The sequence below is a fragment of the Perna viridis genome, chromosome 14 (assembly GCF_037379345.1).
Source record: "Perna viridis isolate PV_CMFRI_1.1 ecotype Kerala chromosome 14, ASM3737934v1, whole genome shotgun sequence".
NCBI classification, from domain to species: Eukaryota; Metazoa; Mollusca; class Bivalvia; order Mytilida; family Mytilidae; genus Perna; species Perna viridis.
Genome location: NC_142458.1, coordinates 20932126 through 20955942, shown reverse-complemented (window position 1 = coordinate 20955942; position 23817 = coordinate 20932126). Strand labels below are relative to the sequence as shown.

Genomic DNA, 23817 nt, shown 5'->3' with positions numbered 1-23817 from the left:
TGCATCTCAGTACAGTTTATAAAAAAGACTATAAAGGGAACAAGTATATATTTATAATCAAGAATTCAGGTTAAGTTTTACATGGATATTTAGCAACATATGCCTGTTCACAATTAGTCAAATGAGATCAAAAATTGCTTCGCACTCTTTACCGGAAGAAACATCAGTTGCAGAAAGCTTCAGCTCGGTATTTCCAAAACAGATTTTTGATATTATAGATCTCTGTTCATTACTTGGGTTTGGTATTTCGATTTTCAATATTCCAACAGCGATACTGCCTTCTTCATCGCTATATATTGGACTTTCAGATATTGATCGTAATACTTCAAAAGAAACGTGAGATTGATTTTTGTGTAATGTTTTTTCGACTGCATCACTTCAGTCCCAATTTCAACCGCAGAGCCTTTTCTAGCGTAGATTTGAAATTCATCCTTACAACGTGCAACACCATAATCATCAGTTATGCATCTGCTGGTAACATGCTTTTCTGGATCAAATATGTCATTTACTCTTATTCCATATGTAAATCGTAAGATACGGGATACAATATAGTCAGGTCGATGACCGAACAGAACGGCACCCTTTAAAACAGCTAACCCGGCATCCTCGGGGACGATTACTTTCCTCTTGGGAAATTTGGCTTTGATCTCTTCTTGGATGATCTTGCAATGTGAGAAGCCTCCTACCATCACAATCATTTCGAGTTTACGACGTCCCTTCTGTATGAAGATATCTGATAGAAGGTTAGTGATCTTATCAGATGCTTCTTTGAAGAAATTCTTGATCAGAACAGGGTCCAATCTTAATTTGTCATATTGTATTTTCAGTTTATCTTTAAATGTTGACTGATCAATGATTTTTGTGAAATAATCACCGAGATTGTCCTTGCAAATTTCATCGAAGACGACTCTGGGAAAAGACATTGTCACTTTATCTTTAATCTGCGAGTCCACTGTCCTCTTCGCGGCTTCAAACTCACGGAATATATCAAGATAAGACAATGGGTGTTCTTTTTTTTTTTATCAAATTCATAAGTGGTCCACCAACAAGTTTTACAAAGACTTGGAAGAAATCTGAATCAACTGATGTACCGCCGCAATCGCTACCCGAAGCTCTGCATAATTCCTTCAATGAACCATCCCTTAGCTTCTCGTGCACTGTGATATCCGCTGTTCCACCTAGATAATAATAAAAGAATCGATGACGTAATACTTAAAAGTTATAATATAGGTTAGAATTCGTTTGTTTGTTTGTTTGTTTGTTGGGGTTTAACGTCCGAGCAGCAATATTTCAGCTATATTCAGACAATGAACATGAAATGGATGACAAAATGAACATGAAATGAAAAAAAAGGATGGGTCACAAGGATAATAGGGTCGACAAATTTTGATTGCCACTGGAAAAAGGGGCATGGGTAAGGTCGGGCAATTTAGCCTCCTGTGGCGGAGCGCAAAGGTTCCTACTCCTATCGAATACCACAGCAGGGTTCTTTAACGTGTGAGGAACGTGGCATCGTTCCCAACACGGTGCACCACTATGGTTTGCGGTCAGGTTTTCCGTATTATAGCCTGACAACCCCAGCATGTAACACGCCAGGGGTACCCCATTCCACCACCTGGGGCACACATCCCAGTTGCTCTGTGGGCAGAGCGCCTAGCCCCCGGCTAGGTTTCTGAGCACTATTTAGTCGCCTTTTACGACAAGCTTAGCGCTGCTGCAGGCCTATTCTTTTAACACCCGGACCTGCACGGGGCGTTAGAATTCGTACATAAAAACAATTTTACATAGTGTTTATATAAATGAAACGTACTTCATAATAAATTCGTTCCTGGATCTTACTTACAGTATCTGTTTACTATATCAGTGACCACATCATCCTCCCAAGCCAGGGTTTTGAGCCCACCTTTGCTCCCTCAAACCCTGACATCATATTTAGCGGGCATCGTCCAGTCAATTCCGATTGGTTACTTCTCCAGATAGGTACGAAGCACCGATGAAAATCGATTAAACATATAACGTCAGTGGATAGGTAAACAATAACACGAGGAAATGGACGGTCCGATATAGTAATTGATAGTTGGAAGATGTCACAAATAATTTAATATGAGCAAGATTGATAACTGTAGATTATGATTAGAGTCTTCTCAAAAAAAAAAAAATAGACGTTATGTGTATCCATTTTGTAAGTTATATCGAAGAGTTTATATTACGAGCGATTTGATTGGATGTTGAATCTGAGCTTAATTTAGGTAACTCACTAGATGGCGCTGGATAATACCCGCTTCATATGAATGAGTGATGTCAGGGGTTTGAGGGAGCGAAGAAGGACTCAAAACCCAGACTTGGAAGGATGTGACCACATACGCATGCATATACATCAAAATTAAAAGATCTGCATTATCATGAAAAGTGTCTCAGTCAATAATTTAGTTTGCGAATGAATTTCTAGTCGGCCAGTAGTATACAATATGGCAATTAATTATTCACACTTTCTATACACTTAATAATTCAAACTTTCTATACAAACTATTCAAAGAAATAAAGTGCGAAGCAAAATTTAAAAAAAAATACTTTTCAAATCAAATGTTTAAAGAAAGTACTAAAGATAAAAACTTCTTTTTTTAAACTAAAGAAATAAACAGTGATAATTCTTTGATAAACAGCTTCATTATCCAGCTCACTTGGTTTTACTCCCTGCCAGATTTTAAATAAACCCAACTCCCTTTGAGTTATGTGCGAAATTCTGCATTTTGACCCTTTGGTCTATTTTAGTAACGGCAGCCATGTTTTACACAAGATCAAAAATTCAGAAGTTGTCAAAGGTGTTATAAAAAACATTCATGCTAAATTTTGTTTCAATCCATCTTGTAGTTTCAGGGGGGGGGATCTTAAATGTTGGGAAAAAAATCAGAAGACAAAACTCATTCATTCCCAAACGGATCTTTCAAGAAATTTTGGAGTAGGTGTATCCCATCATGCTGAACAATTTTACCCTTACCAGATTTTAGCTAAACGCAAATCGTATTCAGTTATTTCCAAAATTTTGCAATTTGACCCCTATGGTCTATTTTTAGTAATGGTGGCCATGTTTTTGCCAGAACAAAAATCCCATAAAAAGGATTGCTGAAAAGACCCTAATAAATATTCATGCAAAGTTTGGTAATATGCTATCGATTAGTTTAAGAGTAGAAGATGTTTGAAAAGGTTAACGGCCCACGACGACGACGGACAACGGACACATAGTGAATGCGAATGCTTTCGCGAATTCTTTTAAGTAAACTTTTTGCACTTATTAATTGTCGCTGTTTTAAAATATGATAAGTGTTTCAGTACGTTCCAAATCAATATCGCAGGCAATGTTTTTCACACGTATCTGTTAACCACGAAAGTAGCGAAAATAGTCAACTTTGTGACACAACCGTGACTGTAGTTACTGAGAAAAAGTTAAAGTTGTAAGTATTAAAATGTATGCAGCTATTCGTAGTGTTGTATCTTAATTTGATTTTTTTTTAATGTCAAACAAGAACTTTTAAATTAAATGGAATATGCCTCCAATTTACAGCTTTCGTGACAAAAATAAGAATTGAACGTATACAACCTACCACCAAGATCTACAACCATGTATTCTGTTCCAGGAGCAGACATCATGAAGCCTTTCTCTGCACCCTGTAACTTCTCTGTAGGTAGATACTGGCAGTAGATAGAAGCAGCTTCTGGTTCCAATGCAATTAATAATTGATTGTCTTCTATGCCAGCCTAAACAAAATTACTTTCGTACGAAATAAAATAAATTAATCCTCATAACGATTTTTATAACGTAATTCATTTATCGCAATTTGAAGTTATGCGTAAAAAGTCAAGTTTTCTTCTCACATATGCAAAGTATGCATAGGTCTATTAATAACCAAAAGAAAACTACTTAGGACATAAAACACTTTCCCGTTTCATCAATGAATAGCTATCACGAAACACAGCATTGTTACGTGTAATAGTGGTTATCTTCTACAAAATCTTTAGGGCGATTATGAGGGTCCTTTGTACTTCTTAAATTATTTTCTGTTATCGGTCCGATAAATTTTAACAACGTAATATTTTTAAAAATACATGTACTATATACTTTTGATTTCTGTTAACTTACCATATTAGCACTTTTCCGCATGAACTGTTTGGCTGCATCGGACCAGATAGCTGGAACCGTCAGCACATGTCTTATTTCTGTGTCTTTTAGATCAAGCCCTCTCTCCTTAAAGGTGTTTGACATATGATTTTTGAGTGCCTTAATTGATTCTGAAAATACTTTCATAGCACTTGTGGGCTTTCCAGTCACATCTTCCATTATCATATCACCTTTAATATCCTGTCAAACGTCAACAAATGTATTAATTACATTATTCTTATATGAATATTGCGTACGTCAGTTCACACTGTTCTTAGTAATTGTGTAAGAAGAAAATGTTCAATAATTTTTATCTTTTGACAATTTTAAACAGATATATATTAAGAGATAAGTAGTCAAATTCCAAATAATATCTAGTAGTATAAATAGCGAAATTTACATGATTCAGTGATATTTTACTCAAACCTCTTTGAACTCTTACACAAATAAACCCAAGGAGGGTGCGTTGGTCGAACCAAGAACATATGGAAGGAGTAAAGACGCACCATTCAAGCTACGAAAAGCTCTGAATTGTGATCGCTTTTAAATATTTGACACAGAGTAAGAATAGGACCAGAATCGAAATGGTCATTATTCCTGCATCTCAAAATCAATCCAAGACCTATTTGAAGGTATGACATTATGAGGTACAATACCACGGAGATACATTTACTTGTACTCAAATCATTATACATACATCTTGAAAAGTTTCCTACTGGCCCAATTTGGCCCCTCATTCCTTATTGGATTAATTTACCCACTAACCCGTACTTATAAATCCTAGTGTTTATGGTACTTGTATGACACCTTAATGTCAATAATTATAGATCCATTCAGATGAACCGAAGTTATATATTTTCCGCACATCTTAATATGCTTGTTCCTGGTCCCTTAATCATACACATTCAAAATCAGAACCCCCAAAATGAATCCAATAGTTCCTTTATGTGGTATAGTACCTTAATTGTAATACAATTTCAAAGCGATTCATTCACCTGTACGCAAGTTTTTGTCCAGACCTCATACAAATGCTTGTCACTGGTCCAATATCACCAAAATCTATCCAACCCTTCATGTTGTAGTATGGTACCTTTTGGTAAAATTTCAAAAGATACATTCGCTTAAAGTCAAGTTATTGTCCTTTTACGTCCAAGGGCTACATACATCCTATGTGACCCCCTCCTTTTTGCACAATTTTCCACAATGTTTTACTTTTTTCTTTAAAACGAGGATTTACCAATTTGCTAACTGGCAAATACTTCAAGTATGTAAAATTTCAATTCAAAATATACCCCCTGCATTTAAGAATTTTACCTTTAAATATCATTATTATTGTTCTTATTATTAATAAAATTACTGTTTCTTCATACTAAACATCTTCCGGCATTTATGATTTACGTTGTCAATGAGTGCAAACATTATAATATTTTATCAATGTCTTATTGCAGCTGAGGCAAAAAAACCCAATAGAAAACATTGATAATATTGATTTTACGCATGCAGGGATGCGAAGCAAATTTTTGGTCGTTCCCTCCGCGGGACTCGAACTCGTACCGCTGTGACATCTATGGCAACACCGCCTGCACTAAGTCCAGCGCCCTAGACCACTCGGCCAGCTAGGCTATATAATAAATATAGCTTTCGCTAGTAACACCTCGATGAACTGTCCCGTACTACCATACATCGTGTACTAAGTTATAGCCCTAGATTAATCCTACGAGGAGGATTCACCAGGCCAGCGAAAGCTATATTCATTATATAGCCTAGCTGGCCGAGTGGTCTAGGGCGCTGGACTTAGTGCAGGCGGTGTTGCCATAGATGTCACAGCGGTACGAGTTCGAGTCCCGCGGAGGGAACGACCAAAAATTTGCTTCGCAAATTTGACAGTTCTAACATCGTTGGGAATTTTTCAGACCCTTCTATAAGTTTACGTTATCTTCCCTGTATCAATTTGATCCAATGGAGCAGTGTAGTGAATAGAGTCGTCACATTCTGAGACGTTGTATATATATATATATATAGTTGCGGCAATTAACCTCATTGAAAACTCAAACTCCAACACTCTTTGATCAGGTAAAAGACGAAATCGGACTTTCACAGAAATGAACATGTTCAGCCACCGACAGACGAAAGCGGATGTGACAATCTCTATGACTTGTCGACATTGAAAGATCCTATATCACGAGAAGGAATCATTCAAGCCGTCGAATGTGGGAAATTTCGTAAAGCTGTTGGTTATGATGTAATCCCGCTGAAGTTCTAAAAACTCCGACAGCAGTTGATGTTTTGTTCATTATTTGTAATTGATGTTCTGAAAATTCCAGGACAGTGGATAACGGGGATCATCAATACAATATTCAAAGTTAGATAAGACAAACCCTATAAAATATCGCGGTATCACTTTAGTTTCTGTACTTGGTAAAATATACTGTCAGGTACTAAATTCTCATTTGGGTTCGTGGTTAGAAGCAAACAACATAGTGTGCGATGAACAGAATAGTTTTCGAGCGAAGAGAGGTTGCAAAGCAAAGAACATATACATCCGCTGCATGCTGTCATCAATGAAAGAAAAATCTCGAAACTCTCAACATTTGTGTGTTTCATAGACATGCAAAAGGTACTTGACGCCGTCCCAAGAAGCCCACTGTGGTATAAACTTCTAAAAGCTGGAGCACATGGAAAGTTCTTGAAAGCAATATAATCCCTGTATGATAGCGAGAAATGCTTGGTCAAAGTTAATGACCGATTTACGCCATGGTTCAACGTAAATTCGTGTGTTAAACAAGGTTGTCTATTGTTGTCGAGTCTTTTTGCGATCTATATAAAAGACTTAGCCGAAAGAGTCAGCGACTTGGAATGCGGTGTCAAGATTTACAATATTGCGTTTAATCCCACAGAGAAATCAACACCATGCAGAATAAAGCTGCAAAATACTTTATTGCGGTTGGAAAACGGACCTCTTAACACAGCAGTGCGTAGATATCTGGTCTTACCACTTGTTACACGAAGCAAAGACTTTCATGTCTACGTATGGCAAGCCAAAGTGGACACAAATCAATATTTTGAAATATAAGAAAATAAATTTTTAATATTACAAAATGTTTTTTAATATTGGAAAAGATTTTTTAATAATATCAGAAATTCATTTTGTAATATTAATAATTCCTTTTCTAATATTACAACTTCCCGATTTAATAATATTATAAAATATCACACATTTTGTAATATTACAAATTGAATTTGTAGTATTAGAAAATGAATTTGTAATATTAAAAACTCATTTGGAATATTAGAAAACACTTATTTTGTAGTATCAGAAAACATACTTTTTTAATATTACCAAATCATTTTTTTAATATTACCAAATCAATTTTTTAATATCAGAAAATATTTTTCATATTAGAAATTCATTTTGTAATATTAAATTTTCATTTCCTAATATTACAAATTCCTGATATAGTAATATTATAAAATATCACACGTTTTGTAATATTACAAATTGAATTTGTAATATTAGAAAATGTTATATTAGGAAATCACTTTGCAAAACCAGTCAGATATTTTAATATTACAAAATAAATTTCTAATATTAAAAAATCTTTTTTTTTAATATTATAAATATAATTGAATTTTTAATATTAAAAAAAAAGATTTTTTTAATATCAAAAAGGTGTTTTGTAATATAAGAAACATAATTTGTAATATTAGAAAATGAATTTGCAATATTAAAAAAAATCATTTTTTAATATTAGAAAATGCACATTTTTGTCCACTTTGGATTGCCATATCTACGATTGAAATGTAAGATCGTACGGATTAATGAAGAAGCCTGATATCAGACGTTACGAAGTGGACCTCGCGGCGACGGAAAGGTTGGCATCATTATGCAGACAAACTCGCTAATGATATAGATGTTAGTGACATTGTTTATAATGTCACCCTCAGTATGAAAACAGCGATACACATCATTAGTGAAAAACCTTGACCAGTCGGATCTTGCCACTGAACTACATAATGATAGAAACAATATTAACGGAAATAAGCTACGGACCTATCGTTTGTACAAAACAAATGTAAAAACAGAACAGTACATTTTATCGTCTTAACCACGAAACGATACACCAACTATGACATTACTTCGTAGTGGATCGCTCCCTCTAACTATAAATACAGGACGATATTCCAGGCCACAGATTCTCAATGTGACCGGCTTTATAAAGTTTGTGGCGGGAACGATATTCAACCTGAAACTCATTTTTAATGGTCTGTACCATGTATGAAGATTTACTTGTTTCAAAAGGCAAGCCAATTTATTGAAAATTTTGATAACATTAGTATAGAGTGCAAGTTCAATGCTTTAATGACCTGTAATGACGTTCAAGTAGCAGTGGCACACTCACTTCACAAACTTTATGTTAGGAGAAAAAGGTTTTTATAGTGTGAATATGTTCACAGAGTTTTTAGTTTTATTTATTTTTTTATTCATTTTTACCTCTTAATAATATAATGTCCAAAATATTTATATTTACTACTGGTATTTTGTCACTTTTATCGTTTACCTCTAATTACTTTTTCATTCATAAATTACACTTTTTTTTTCTTTTTTTATCAAAGTTTCAACCACGTTCTCATTATGATTTAGAAGTCGCCAGAGCCTAAAGATTTGTAAAGCCTGTTGTATAGAGTGCAATTCTCTCACACCACCGCAGGAAATTAGATTCATTTAGATACCCGTTAATGTTCAGATGTAGATAGTAAGGTCCTCTTTGTAGGTATTTTTAATATATTCTATGTGATATACACCATTAAACAAACTCATTAAACAACTTGTATAATAGAATAAACGAGTCGTTCGCTGTTGATATTTTCAGGTTGCCTCTCGCACAATTAACCATTTGATGATTAGCTAGAAATGACCTAAGTAGCATGACCTGAATAAACATGTATTATATGTCTCTGTAAAAAGTCATTAATCTTAAAATGGAAAAATAAAGAGAGGTGCTGAATACCAATAGGAAGAGCTGTCTTCAGATATTTTATGCAGGCCGTGCATGGCGGATCCAAATATTTACAAACAAAAGCGGCAGTGGTTCCGATCTTATAAACGAAAGGGGGTTCCAGGCTACTATCGTCCTCTCGTTTTTGTTTTTTGTTATTGTTATTGTTGTTTTTCTTGCCAAATTTTAAACAAAAGAGTAGCCCAACCCCCAAAACCATCTTAATGTATCACCACGTGTATCGTGCATTTATTAAATGTGGATCCTTCCTTTGCAATAAACCGACATGCTGGTCAAGACATTTTGTGTTCATGTCATTATAAGTGTCTCTGGAACTATGAGCCCAGAAACTGACCTCTTTTAAGTGACAAAAAGTGTATATGCAACAATTTGTAGCACTTGAGATGTAAAGCTCATCAACTGAGAAATAGTTGTAGCTGGTTGAGAGATACAAGTATCTGAGGATAGGATTTATTTCGACGATTGTTGTTTAAGATTAAATGATTTGACAGACAGTTTCGAACTGGAGGTTGAAAAATTTAAGTTCGACTTGAAAATTAAAAGTTGAGAAGGACCAACTAGAAGTTTGTAGTTCAATTATGCAGTGTGTCTGAGAGTTTTGTGTTCATTCATCTTGGTGTTCAATGTCCTAGTAAACCGACATCGAACCTGAATATTGCACAAACTGGCGCACCGCTATATTGCCACGTGAATTTTTATAACTTGAATGTCCTTTGTAATCAGTATGGTGAATTTATAATTATAAGAATTTGATATTAACCATTTACAACAATAAGCTTATGCCTAAAGTCGATTCTCGTTCTTTACTTTTAGCTTATTCTTATTTTTGCAATTTGACGATTATTTGATACATAAAAATTCAAACGATCGATATAAATTGATTCAGTACATGAGTACTAAGTCTTGTTTATACTGTTGGTATGAGTGAATGTTTTTAAATGGATTTATTAACCAACTACCCAAAATAAGTTAAAAATATGTCAAAAACTGACCAACTGATATGAATTCAAACTGGGTATCTACATGGGGCCAATATGGATCAAACCAGGGCCAATACGGCATCATAACGTCCAGTCGTTTGACGTCGCCATTTCGAGTTAGAATTGGATTTCATGAACTTTCATCACCAGGACTAAAAGCTGCAGAAACACAAAAAATCTTCCATTTTATACAAAAAAGGATATTTGAGACTGATTAATGCAAATCTTACATGTTCTTAGTAAAACACGAATACAACTGTTCTACAAATCATCTAGTTGAGTTGGTTAATAAAATTGTCAATAAATATGTAATTTCATATTGGCCCTGTTATAGGTTTCGGTCAATCATATTGGCCTCGACAGCCGTATTGGTGCTCGGCGATGCCTCGGAACCAATACGACCGCCTCGACCCAATATGACAGACTTCAAACCTATCATAGGGCCAATATGAAATTATATATTTATTAACATGATATAATACAGCATATGATCAAGCTCGTACTTTTTTAAGAAAGACCACCTTTGCTCATATAAAAAAGATACCCAGAAACATCCAATTTTGCCCTTTCTGTAATCATCGTGGTCAAAATCGATAGAAGCATATTATTTTCTTATATTTGACGTAGCACTATATTCGAAACCCCTAAAACACTATACATATATAAACATTATATGTGTCCAGTTTACCCGTAAATGTTTACCCGTACATGCATATAATTCAATTTATAGTTAACATAGACAATATTAATTCTTAAAGTCATTATACATTCCTCCCTTTCTCAACAATAACAATTTAATCAATAATGTCTAAGTACTGTCCTATCATACTTCCCTATTCCATATAGATTATCCTTTGTTGGGCTTTAAACAAATAATCGTTTAAGTCTGTTGTTTTATGGGGTAAGGGAAATATTTGTTATTTTCAACGGATCGTAAGCGGTTCTTAATAATATTTACCAATGAAAAGTAATACATTACTATTAAATGATAGCATATAACAGAGATTTTCAATATACAATAGACTAAAATGTTGTGTTTTTTTTTGGGGGGGGGGATAACATGTAAATTGAGACTACAAAACCAACAATTTATAAAACGGACTATTAAAAGCTAAGATATAAAGGCTATCCAATAAAAGGAAGACTTAAAAATTTGAAATTTAAGAAATTAAAATTACAGTTTTATTTTTACCTCTTTGGTTTCAAACCAAGGTTTATACTAATACGAAAATGTTATATTCCAATATATGTAGTAGTCTTATATTAAAGAAGGGTCACCGGATACAAACTCTCAATGAATAAATTCCCAGATGATTATAAGAAACCTCTGTACCTTTTATTTTTACGAACAGTCTGTTGGAATATAAAACAAATCCCATATTTCCCGTCTATGTCAGAAGTTAATGAACATGTCTTTTTTCCAAATTGTGTCATGAAATGAATAATTAAATCATTTGTGAGCTTCCCATGAAAAAAGGGTTAGATTTAGCAACCATTCAGATCACAGTTGCAATTATTTTTCAGCATTTTGCTCATATTTGGGGTAGGAGTAGCAATTTCCTTTAAATAAAATGTAATGGGTTTTAGAAAGAGTTTGATGTAAAGAATAAAAAACTTCCTTGTGAATTAAAATTAAAATGTTACTGACCGACTGAAAGTTAACCTTCTGTCAAATCAAAATACTGAAATTAAAGCACTTGACCCCCATTTTTGTTGAAAATTTTACACTTGGCACTATTTGCCAAATAGCAAACAACTTCATTATAAAAGTATAAATATTTATGGCGCTAAAAATCATGGTCCAATAAATTCCGCAAGGAGTCAGTGTTCCCAGTGTGGCCCATTGATCTTCCAGTTATTTTGCCTTAATCATTACAACACCTCAGTAGTTTGCAGTTTGGTTTTTACAACAGAAAAAAATAAAATTTCCCAGTACCTTTTCAACATTTTTATCTGTAATTCACAGCTAAGGTGAAATAGGAACACACTGTTGTGAGGGCCCTATCCTCCTTGTGAGTTAGGGCCCTATCCTCCTTGTGAGTTAGGGCCCTATCTTCGTTGCAGATGAGTGAATAAATCGATGATGACACATTGATGGCTGCAATATATGTTTTCTATATTTCCTTTATTATTAAAAACTTCAAAACTTCTTGGCAAACACATGGAATACTATGGTTAATAATTGTTTTTAAATTTATACGAATAAAAAATTAGTTTTCAGAAACAAATGCATTCCCGGATTCTTAAAAACTAATACCCTGTAATTTCACAAAAGTGAGTAATGTTTTATGATTTTAGCACGATAAAAATACTTTTTTTAACAACAGCCAGATACTTTTTAAACCTGAAATACCTCATTCTTATACAACTGCATCTTAAAGCGCTGAAAATATCTGTATTCATCTTGCTTGCCATCTAGGACAATATCGGAGTATTTATTTTCTGCTTCGTATCCAAAGGACACAAATTCTTCCTTGTCATCCAGCAGCAAACATGTTGGAGTTTTGAGTGACATGTGACGTTGACTGCCTGCATTCCATACTTGGTTTGCCACTATTTTCAATGGATCGGTTTTAAAATCATCTCTGGACGAGAAGGCATATCCGGAGTATGTCGTCCCAAAGTCAATGGCAACAACAAACAAATAGTCATCAGACAATGATTGCATTCCTAAGAAGAGAGACCAACTTAATAATGAAGGTAAAAAACGGTATGTAGTATACATTTCATTAAGCATTAACTAGACATTGCCTCTTACAGGACTACCCAAACCCCACCCGGTAGCTTGTTGAATCCAGTACATTTGGAGACTAACGTCGACCAACGATACAATTGAACACAATTTTTCATTTTTATATTCCTGACAACAAGCACATCCCAAAATGATAATTTAACGCCCCATTAAGTTTCATGACAATCCTGCAAGTTGCGGACAATACATGAGACATAGCTTAGCTGAAAAAACGTATTAGTCCGACGGCTGTCATTTCCACATTTTGTATCCTACCATAAATTCCTGAAAGTATGCACCTCACCATATGGTTATAGTTCCAATACAATGCTTCAAGCTGAAAAAAAAATAGTCCGGAAAGGCAGACGGGCCGACAGGGCGAAGCTATATACCTCCCAAACTTGCGGGGGTATACTTATTGCACTTCTGACTTATTGACAATCTGTGTGAATTTATTTATTTGTATTCATAACACTAGACATGGTTCATATTTTCGTAGCTCACAGTGATTAACCTCTATTTATATGCCACCCAGTCCCACAAAGTCCACCCGCCACTACACCTGGGAGATATTTTCAAAATTTTAAGAAGCCTTTTTCATTTCTAAACGAAAGTACTTTATAAAATGAAAATGTATTTGCACTTACCATTGCTGAGAAATCATGAAAAATACAGGTATTCTTGGAGTATTTTATGAATACTTACTTCTAAAGAAGTCAGCTATATAACTAAGGAAACTTTGTCCAAAATAACACGAAGAGCACAAGGAAGTATATTGCAGTAGACCATGAAACGATTTTTATAGCAAGCCAAAGTGGACAAAAATCAATATTTTGTAATATTAGAAAATGAATTTCTAATATTACAAAATCATTTTTTAATATTAGAAAAGATTTTTTAATATTAGAAATTCACTTTGTAATATCAAAAATTCATTTTCTAATATTACAAATTCCTGATTTAGTAATATTATAAAATATCACACATTTTGTAATATTACAAATTGAATTTGTAATATTAGAAGATGAATTCGTAATATTAGAAAATGAATTTGTTATATTAGACAATGAATTTGTAATATTAGAAAATCAGTGACATTTCTTAATATTACAAAATGATTTTCTAATATTAAAAAAAATGTATAGCTGAATACGACAAATCCATTTTCTAATATTAAAAAATCAATTTCTTATATTAAAAAATCGTTTTTTAATGTTAGAAATTCAATTGAATTTGTAATATTAAAAAAAGTGTTTTGTGATATTAGAAATCCAATTTGTAATATTAGAAAATGAATTTGTCATATTAAAAAAATCATTTTTTTAATGTTAGAAAATGCTCATGTTTGTCCACCTTGGCTTGCCATAAAAAAAAGCGAGAAAGTTTTCTGCTATTTTGCATTAATTAAAGGGAGAGTCGAAGATCAATCGACCCCAATAATTAATACCTGTACGCACAATTAAAATGTCTACTGACTTAGGTTTAAATCCAATCCATCGTGATCCCGATGTTTGACAAGTGTTGATTTTAGAATACTAGTGTTTTTTAAGGTTTTTTAGGGACTGGGTAGTTTTTGCATTTTTAATTAAAAAGACAGATCATACATTGTACCATAACTTAAAACTGCGGTAAATAAATCATCATGGTGCTATAAAAGAATATGACAATATTTAACTGCTTAACAGGGATGAGCTTGATACGATCGCAGAGGTCCATACTAATCAGTTACTGAGTTGGAGAAGGTATGGACGCACCATTCAAGCTTGGCACAGCCTTAAATTTTGGTCGTGATCAGACAGGACACCGAATTAAACCAGACTCGAAGTGGTCCCTTAATTTCCAGTTCGTTCCAGTCACAACCTTTAAATTCACTCAAAACCATCTTTTGGGGTATGGTATAATTTCCCGGACTTGACTTTTTATGAGCAACTCGGCGGATGTTTCTAGAAAAGCAGAGGACGCTTACCCTACCGGTGCACCTGGTCCGCGCTCCCAGTTTTTAGTGGAGTCCGAGTTGCTCATTTACTTTTGTTACTTTGTATGTATGATTTTAGTTACTTTATGTTCTTTTTTGTGTGTGTGTCTGTTTTCCATGTCTGGTCTTTGTCCCTGGATTACATTCTATTGATTACCACTATAACCTTGGTTCCCTTGATTACTCTTTCAAAGAGATTTCCTTCTCTCACTCAACCCCTTTTATACCCTAATTCGTAGTTGGTACAAGTCACACTCCCACAAATAAACCCTGACCTTTCTCTGTGGTATAATTTCAAAGAGTTCAATTCACTTATAGTCAACTTGTTTGGGCTTCAGAAAGTGTTTGTTTCTGGTCCTCACTCCTAAACAGTTCAAATTTAAACCAAAAAAATTAACCCAATATAACTTCAGTGATATAGAATAATATGGAACAATATAATATAAAGTAAACATTTTTAATACATTTGGAGAGTTAAATGCTAACAGTAGCAATAGAATGTTTGTATTGGCCCAGAGTTCCGTAACAGTTGGGGCCATAATCCCCAATATCAATACCAGCCTCATTTGTGGTTTAGAACCTTAATCGTAAAATTTTATAAATATCTACCAACTTATATAATTAACCTAGTGTCTACGGACTATAACAGAATAAAAGTCTGTTACTGCTGTCTTCCATGGCCGTGATCAATAAGCAGACGTACTTTTATTATTCAGCAATCACAATACAACATCAACGTACAAACAATAAGAGAGAGAAAGTGTCAGAAGACTCCTTTCTTAAGGGCGAATTCTCTTGAACGTGAATCTCTATCTCAGTCTTAGTTCTTTTTTCTAATTAGTTCCAAGTTCTCTATCTCCCTATATATACTAATTATTATGTAAAACAACTATGTATTAGTCAAACCCACTTTTCGTGTCTATGTTATGATTGAATCGTTATGTTTATTTCCTCCCTTTTAATTTGTCATTTATTTTTTGATATTACCCTCTTAATTGTAAATGAACCTGTGCAACTACCATTTTCCTCATGTACCCTTTTCATCTTAATGGTTGTTTATGTATATGGGTATGTCATATGTACATGTAACACCTTTTTGATTTATGTCATATGTACATGTAACACCTTTTTTATTTGTACAAGTATGAGGTTAATATTAATTTGTTTTATCATCTGTTGTCCACATTGGAATTGTATTATGTATTGGTAGATATTTTGTACCTATTCTCTTGTTTTTGTGTACACAGGCAAATATTTTTCACGTGAAATTCATGTTAATCGAGCTTCACGTGAATTTCATGTGAAATTCACATGATATCAACATGATTTTCATGTGAAATTCACTAAACACGAATTTCATGTGAACTTTTCGTGTGAATTTCACGTGAAGGCTCCATTCACCCGAATTTCACGTGAACTCTGTCACTTAGTTTATTTGCTCAATTCGGGTGAAATTCATGTGAAATTCGTTTGAAAATCATGTGAAATAATTTTGCCTGTGTAGTTGTTTTACCCCTTAGACATATTAATTTAATCAAAAGTTCATATGATAAAATATCAGTTATAAAGTCTCAAAATGTCCATACACTTTCCTCTCTTTCTCAAAGACTAACATTATTTAATCAAGAATGTCTAACCACTGTCCTATCACAGGGCGACAGTGCCAAACACTATATAACAATTTATTTGTATGTATAAAAATCATGATGGGATCTCTAGCTGCATATCGGCAAATCGATGTGAATGTTTAAGACAATGATTAAAATAGTCAGTTTTCCATTTGGCTGTAGCAACATTGGCCCTGCCAGCACTTTCTATTAGAGATCAAGTATTATGTCAGAGACTGCAAAAGCTAGTCAGTCTGTTAGCATGGCGCTAAGTAAAGTAACCCGTTCAAATAAGCTATTGGAACAACACTATTTAACCACTACATATAAGTCATCAATTCAAAATATCATGAACTTAAATTGTGCATGAGAACAGATTTGTTCACAATGTTAACATTTCCACTTTTCGTTTTAATCCTTTATTTGACTTTATTACGCAACTCAACAGGTGCTTCCATGAACAGAGGACCCTACAAATACACCTTGTTCGTACTCCAGTTTAAATGGAGTAAATGTTGTTCATATTTCCTTCATTTTCTGTGCGTATTGATAATTCTTCATTTGTGTTATATATGGAGTCTTGTACCTTTCATAAGTATAGTCTTCATCTCCGGAACATAGATATCCTGTTCCGATATTTATGCATTCACTTTCATTTTAAAAAAAAATAGACGTGACTTTTAATTAAATTAAAAAACAAATATTTTTCGTGAAAAGACTGACTAAAGTGTCAAGGGAACAGCTATATATAATCTTCCCTCTTTTCTTGTGCAACTCAACAAACTTTTCAAGATAAGGTGTGATATGGGAGCAATATGGTGTGAGGCTGTTAATGGTGACTCGATGCTATGCACTGTAATGATATGTTTTCAACAGGACACAGTGGACTTGATGTAGTTTGAGATATGGATATTGGTGTATGATATTCAACATCAACACAGTCAGCATGGATTCCATTCTCAAGCAGTATTTTGATAAGTTGCTGCTTACTAGGATGGAAATCTTCATTTTGTTCATACTGGCTTAGCGTTATTCTGTAACTTGAATGGAAAGGTGTTGTTCCACTGTCATCTGCCACATTTGGGTGTGCTCCATAATGTAATAATACCTTAACCAATTTTGATAATCCTATGAGTTCCTTCTCTAATTCTGTAACTTTCCCTCTTGTTTCTTTATACCACAGCTGATTCCATTGGGCAAAGACAACTTTGCCCAATGGAATTTCTTGGGTCATCCCTTATTACCCTTTTAATGAAAACAGAATATCTTGCATCATCCTGCTCAGTTTTTTCACACGCATTCAAAATATTAATTGCTAATAGGAGAGGGGCCATTTCGAAGAAACCTCTTTGTTTCTTTGGTGTAGCAATGTAATGAAAGAAGCAGCATTTCATGGCCATTAATTGATCAAACGACAACAACTTTCTTTCCTGCTTATTCTTCATAATACCAGATAACTTCTCAATAAATTTGTGCAATGTCTCAGTCTTGGCAAACTCCTTCACTGGGTAGTTCTCCTCACAGCAAATGAGCTTCAAAAAGTATGGAAAGCCATATGTTACAACACTAACATATTCAGGTATTTTTTCTAGTTTGAACAGTTCAGCTGCCAAAGACTTGAAAGCTTTCATAGTCTCATGAGCAGAAAATCCTATCAGCCTTTCATGAATGAGAGCACCTTTAATGAGCATATTGTGTTTAGTTTCTGTGCTTTTATTCATGTCATCTTTTACATTCGCAAGTAGAAATACAAATGATTTCTCTGGAGGACTAACTGTAATACATGGCACACTCCTTGTCTGAACTAGTTTCTTGTAACACTTTGTAACCATATCTATAATTCTTTTAGCATAATCTATATTGTCCATGTACACAGAAGACATATCAATGTTTATTTCCCCTTCATAAGGGTTCAGAAGTGTTTTAGCTGTTTTGTCAGATATCTGTATAGCTACTTCAAAATGTGATTTCATTTTTGGCAACTCCACTTCAGAACTTTGGCTTGTCTGTGTTCTAATTGCAAATATATGCTGTTTTAATTTATCTGCAGTACTCCAAAATATCATGGCATCCCTAAAATAGCCCCACTTGACGAAGTGCGCTCCAACTGCTTCCAATGCATCAAATTTGGCTTGAAAGAGAATTTTTGGTTTGTTTAAACAAGTCAGTATTAACCTTTTACCTGCACAGGCTAAATAAGCCACGGGGTTAACATAGATGTTTATATTATCCAACTTGTCCAAGCCCGTGGCATTGTTGTTATCTAAGTCAACCATGCATGACCTGAGAACATCATCCTGTCCAAGCCCGTGGCATTGTTGTTATCTAAGTCAACCATGCATGACCTGAGAACATCATCTTGTCCAAGCCCGTGGCATTGTTGTTATCTAAGTCAACCATGCATGACCTGAGAACATCATCTTGTCAAAGCCCGTGGCATTGTTGTTATCTAAGTCAACCTTGCATGACCTGAGAACATCATCTTGTCAAAGCCCGTGGCATTGTTGTTATCTAAGTCAACCTTGCATGACCTGAGAACATCATCTTGTCAAAGCCCGTGGCATTGTTGTTATCTAAGTCAACCATGCATGACCTGAGAACATCATCTTGTCCAAGCCCGTGGCATTGTTGTTATATAAGTCAACCTTGCATGACCTGAGAACATCATCTTGTCCAAGCCCGTGTCATTGTTGTTATCTAAGTCAACCATGCATGACCTGAGAACATCATCAATGTTGTCTTCAAGGGATTCAGGCTTGTCAGCAATGCTTTGAACCCCATGATATTGCAGAACATTTGCAACATTGACTTCAGTACCGTCAGATCTTTTCAAACATTTATCAACGAAGCTGGAGATCATACATCTCTTGTAGTTATAATCTTTGTGCAAGAGATGGTATCCCAATAGGGTCATACCAATAGTACTTCTAACATTGGCAAGATTTCCAATTCTGTCAAGAAGAAGTGGGATACACTGTTCATGCATATCACTGTCAGAATTCATCATAAATATATTGGTGGTTTCTTCTGGCAAAATACATTGAATACATCATAAAGCTGATTCTCTGAGCACTTCTCAACAGCACCATTTTCGATCAGTATCTTGACAATTTCAAGTGAAGGATAGTGGGGGGAGGGAATTTTTTCCTCTGTTACATTTCCATCATCGTCATCATCATCATCATCATCATCATCATCATCATCATCATCAACAACACTCTCATCTACTGAATCTTCATCTTCACAAGGTTGGTCAAAAGGAACAATACCCTTAATTATTATATCTTTTTTCAAGGGATTGGACACTAGCTTTCCTTTTGTTAGGCACTCTTTTTCATCTGCCTCATAATTTTCATCAACATCCTCAACCTTCTTGGTAAGTTGTTTACTTTCAACCCTTTCGTCTCCTTGTCCTAGATCATCTGATGCTTTACAACTGTCATCATTTTCCTTGAACTCTCCATCTACATCTTCCAAGCTTTCATCATCAAAATCACCTTCGTCATCAAATTCATCATTCCCATCACCATCACTGTCATCCTCATCATCACTATCATCCTCGGGCAAATAGCCAAAACATGGCCAAGGAGTAAAAGAAAAAACTTTCATTGAGAACATCAACAAGTTGCCATTTCCAAACGTGATACCACAGTCTGCATTTTTGTTAAGTAGATACCTGAGCAGGGGTTCATCCTGATTGGCTATTGCCCAGAGCATAGGCTTCCCATTTCTATCTTTTCCATCAACACCAGCACAACAATGTTCCACCAAAATCTTGACCAAGTCGAGGTTTCTGATTTTGCATGCTAGTGACAAAGGAACGTGATCATAGAATTTCTTGCTGGTTACTTTCATAAGTTCTTTTCTTTGTTCTGGACTACCAACACGGAGTATGGCTATCAAGTAATTTTCAGCATTACTCAATGTGCTGACTTCTTCTGCTTTCTCTTTAGATTACGGAATTCTACTGCTATAAAATGCACTTTCCTGTTGAGTTAATCTTTCTATAGCGTCATCAGACATATCAGAGTCAGATATTTGCCTGAGCATATTTTCTACAAAATGTTTAAACATTCGTCTTTTTGTGTCCTCTGAATACTTTTTCTTATTTTTGTTGCCCAGATTAGGTCAAGAACGATATGTTTTATAGCCTCAAAAGTACTAGGATTAACACCATCCTCTTTATGGCATGTTTTCTCAACATGTGTTTCCTTGACACCATTTATTTGTTCACTCTCTATGGTCGCATAGCAACAATTACTGTTTTGGTCGAATTCCAATGGTTTCTGCTTTGTGGAATTGTTTTTACTGGGTTCAGAATGATGCATGTGATTCACTTTATCCATTTCCCCTACTCAGGCATATCTGAAAAAAAGATGAAACTAATTAAGTCTTATATAGAATTTGAAGAATGAAGTTTAAGGCAAGAATATGTTACAATGATAAAAACTTACTAAAACTGAACTTAAAAAACATTTCTTCTACATACACTTCCAATTCAAAACAAGAGGCTGTCAAATTGACAGCAAAACGGATTTTCCAAATACATCCCATTTTGTACTACAAAATGGCCCAAAACTAATTATAAATACATGTAGGTCACACTTACTACTTTCATGTCAAATAGCCATCACTTTTTGTATTACCGAAAACACAATGATTCTAGATTTATGCATTGATGTCCAACAGGCCTGAAAAAAGATCCCATGATATAAGACCTGTACCTGATAATGTATACCAAATATCAAAAGGCTGAAATTAGTGGTTCAGAGAAAAGTGTTATGAAAATAATTTCTCAATCCACCCATCACCTGCCTGACCAACGTTCAGCATAGTATAAGCAGATTTTCAATGTGAAATTTGGCCAAAAATAGAGCTGGCAAGTACATATAAAAAACATGTCTAAGGACAACGAAAAATACCAATTTATGACCACAATTTATTTGCTGTCTTATCAAAAGTTATCACCTTAGTATAGTCTTAAAATAAATCATTTCATACCTCATTAACTTCTCTTGGAAAGATATGTACATACGTACATGCACCAGATATAAACACTTGTTGAGATATCACTAGATCATCTGTTCAGTTGTGCATGTGTCATTTACATTTTAAAGGAGGCACTAATAGTTCATTTGTACAATGGAACTCAACTCTTGATCTGGCAAAAAAAAATATCTGATTTCCTGCTACCAGCTAGCAAAAAATATTTTACATTGAATTAATAAGGTAAAAACAGTGCTTTAACCAAAATAGTCATAAAATGTTCAAGCATGAAAATAGACTACCATAGGTAGAATAGCAGGGAAAAAAATTTGGGCATCACAGGCTATTTTAGGGGTTAAGGTGTGTCTAAAAGTTCAACCTCACTGCAATGTCCTATTAAAAAGTTGGATTTGAAACAAAATTAATATTTATCGTAAGATTTTTATATAGAGCATATAAAATAATCCCAACAAATTTAGGTGAAACTTGATGCAGACCCTTCCATTCATATTGTGAACAAAAGACAGCTTTTCTACAAAACTTCTTAGAAATTATAAATGTAGCATGAAAAAGAAACAGATTCAACAAAACCTGTTCAACCTATGTAAAACTATTTTTCACTATACATCAATCACATTTCCCTCTGCATGAATTTTAATTCTATCAGTCTACTCAGTGAAGGTGGAGTTGTAGGAGTCAAAGTGTTTCCATCCATGTGCAAGTGAACTGAAGTCACCATTTAAAAATATGTTTTTTAGCTTTCTTTTTGCAAACAGACAATAATTCATAGTTCTGCAAACTAAACATGATTTCAATTATGAAGAGAGAAACTTGAAGTTGAGGCTCTAAAAACCGGAATCCCTCACCTGTCTTAATGTATTTTGTAAAGGCTGTCATGTTTGTTTTTAATAAAACCTCCTAGCACTTATACCTATGGAACAACCATGTCAATTTTCATTGAAGTTTCTGCTGAGAAAAATTTTTAGAGTTATAACTAATAAAAACAGCAAAAAAACAAACATCTCAACTGGCCAATATACTCCATCATGACTGAACAGAATTACAAAAAAATTTGAGAACAGATCTGTACATTGCAGATCTCATCATATTTAAAGTTAACACAAGTCAGAAATTTGCTAAACCTAACAGTTTTGGAGATTAAGCGACATTGTATATGCAAAAAACTTTTATCTGACCACAATGTTCAACTTTTCATAACAGCAGCCATGTTTATTTGGATACAAAATCCCCACATCAATTGTATGCACTAAATACCCTAAGGAACATTCATATCAAGTTTGGTTCTTATTGGTCCAGAAGTGTCAGAGGAGAAGATTTTTGAAAGAAATAACATTAAAAATAGCAAAACTCGTTGAAAAGGGGCAATAACTCCAACATGGCTTAACGGATTAAAACCAAAGTTTGACCAGAGATAGATCTCATCATGCTGAACACTTTTATCCTGTCTGTCAGAATTCACCAAAACCTAACGGTTTTGGAGATATACGTGAAAAACTACTGTCTAACCCCTATGTTCTATTTTTAGTAATGGCTGCTATGTTTTTCGACGAATCAGAAATCCCCACATCAGTTCTATGCAAGATACCCCAAGGAACATTTATACCAAGTTTAGTTCTAATCAGTCAAGTAGTTTCAGAGGGGAAGAGTTTTGTATAATTGTTTACGCTGACGACGGACGCCATGTGATGGAAATAGCTCACATGGCCTTTGGCTGTTGAGCTAAAAAGTACTAGTTGCCTCCGCTTCTGATTTTCAATATGGTTATTATTAGAAGTGTAATTTCTTGTAGGTTTGGATTTGTGTATTGTGTCATAACCATTTATTGTAAATGCATTTAAAAGAATAATTATTTGTATTTTTTTGCATTTTGTCACCAGTTACAGGTTTCTCATAAAATTATACAGGAAACCAACTTTGTGACCAGTTATTATAGCCAGCACCGCAAGCAGTGCGAGTTCTACGGTTATTACGTGTACTATCTAAATTTCCCTTAAGGTTCTCCAATATACTAACGCAAAAAGAAAGTCATGTCCCGGAAGTAACAAAAAGTGAATGTCCTTATGGAGACAATTCATCGCTTCCTTAGATCAAACAAATAAAAATATGTAGGTTAAGATTACGTTTCAATAAAAATAAATTTATCTTTTTTGATATTTCGAGTCTTTCTCTATTTTTTTACTAATTAAAAGAAGTGAATATGTTTTTAAAAAGTATGTGTATCTTCGCTGTTCCACTGTTCCTGTTGTCAAGAACCTAAGCCGCCTTGGACACTGCAACTATCATGACCATGTTGCTTCTTTCAGCAATCTGTTATAGTTTTGTCTTAAATTTATTGACATGACT

General features: G+C 34.4%; 2 pseudogenes across 1 annotated transcript; both read right to left on the bottom strand.

Moving 5' to 3' along the window:
* LOC148598595 (heat shock 70 kDa protein 12B-like) lies at nucleotides 1–13665 on the bottom strand (annotated as a pseudogene). The gene is made up of 5 exons (XR_015918776.1): nucleotides 13591–13665; nucleotides 12508–12824; nucleotides 4139–4357; nucleotides 3603–3756; nucleotides 1–1178 (listed from the first exon to the last, which is right to left on the bottom strand). The product of XR_015918776.1 is annotated as a heat shock 70 kDa protein 12B-like (transcript).
* Nucleotides 13666–17151: 3486 nt separating this feature from the next.
* LOC148598594 (uncharacterized) lies at nucleotides 17152–20813 on the bottom strand (annotated as a pseudogene).
* Nucleotides 20814–23817: the final 3004 nt, after the last annotated feature.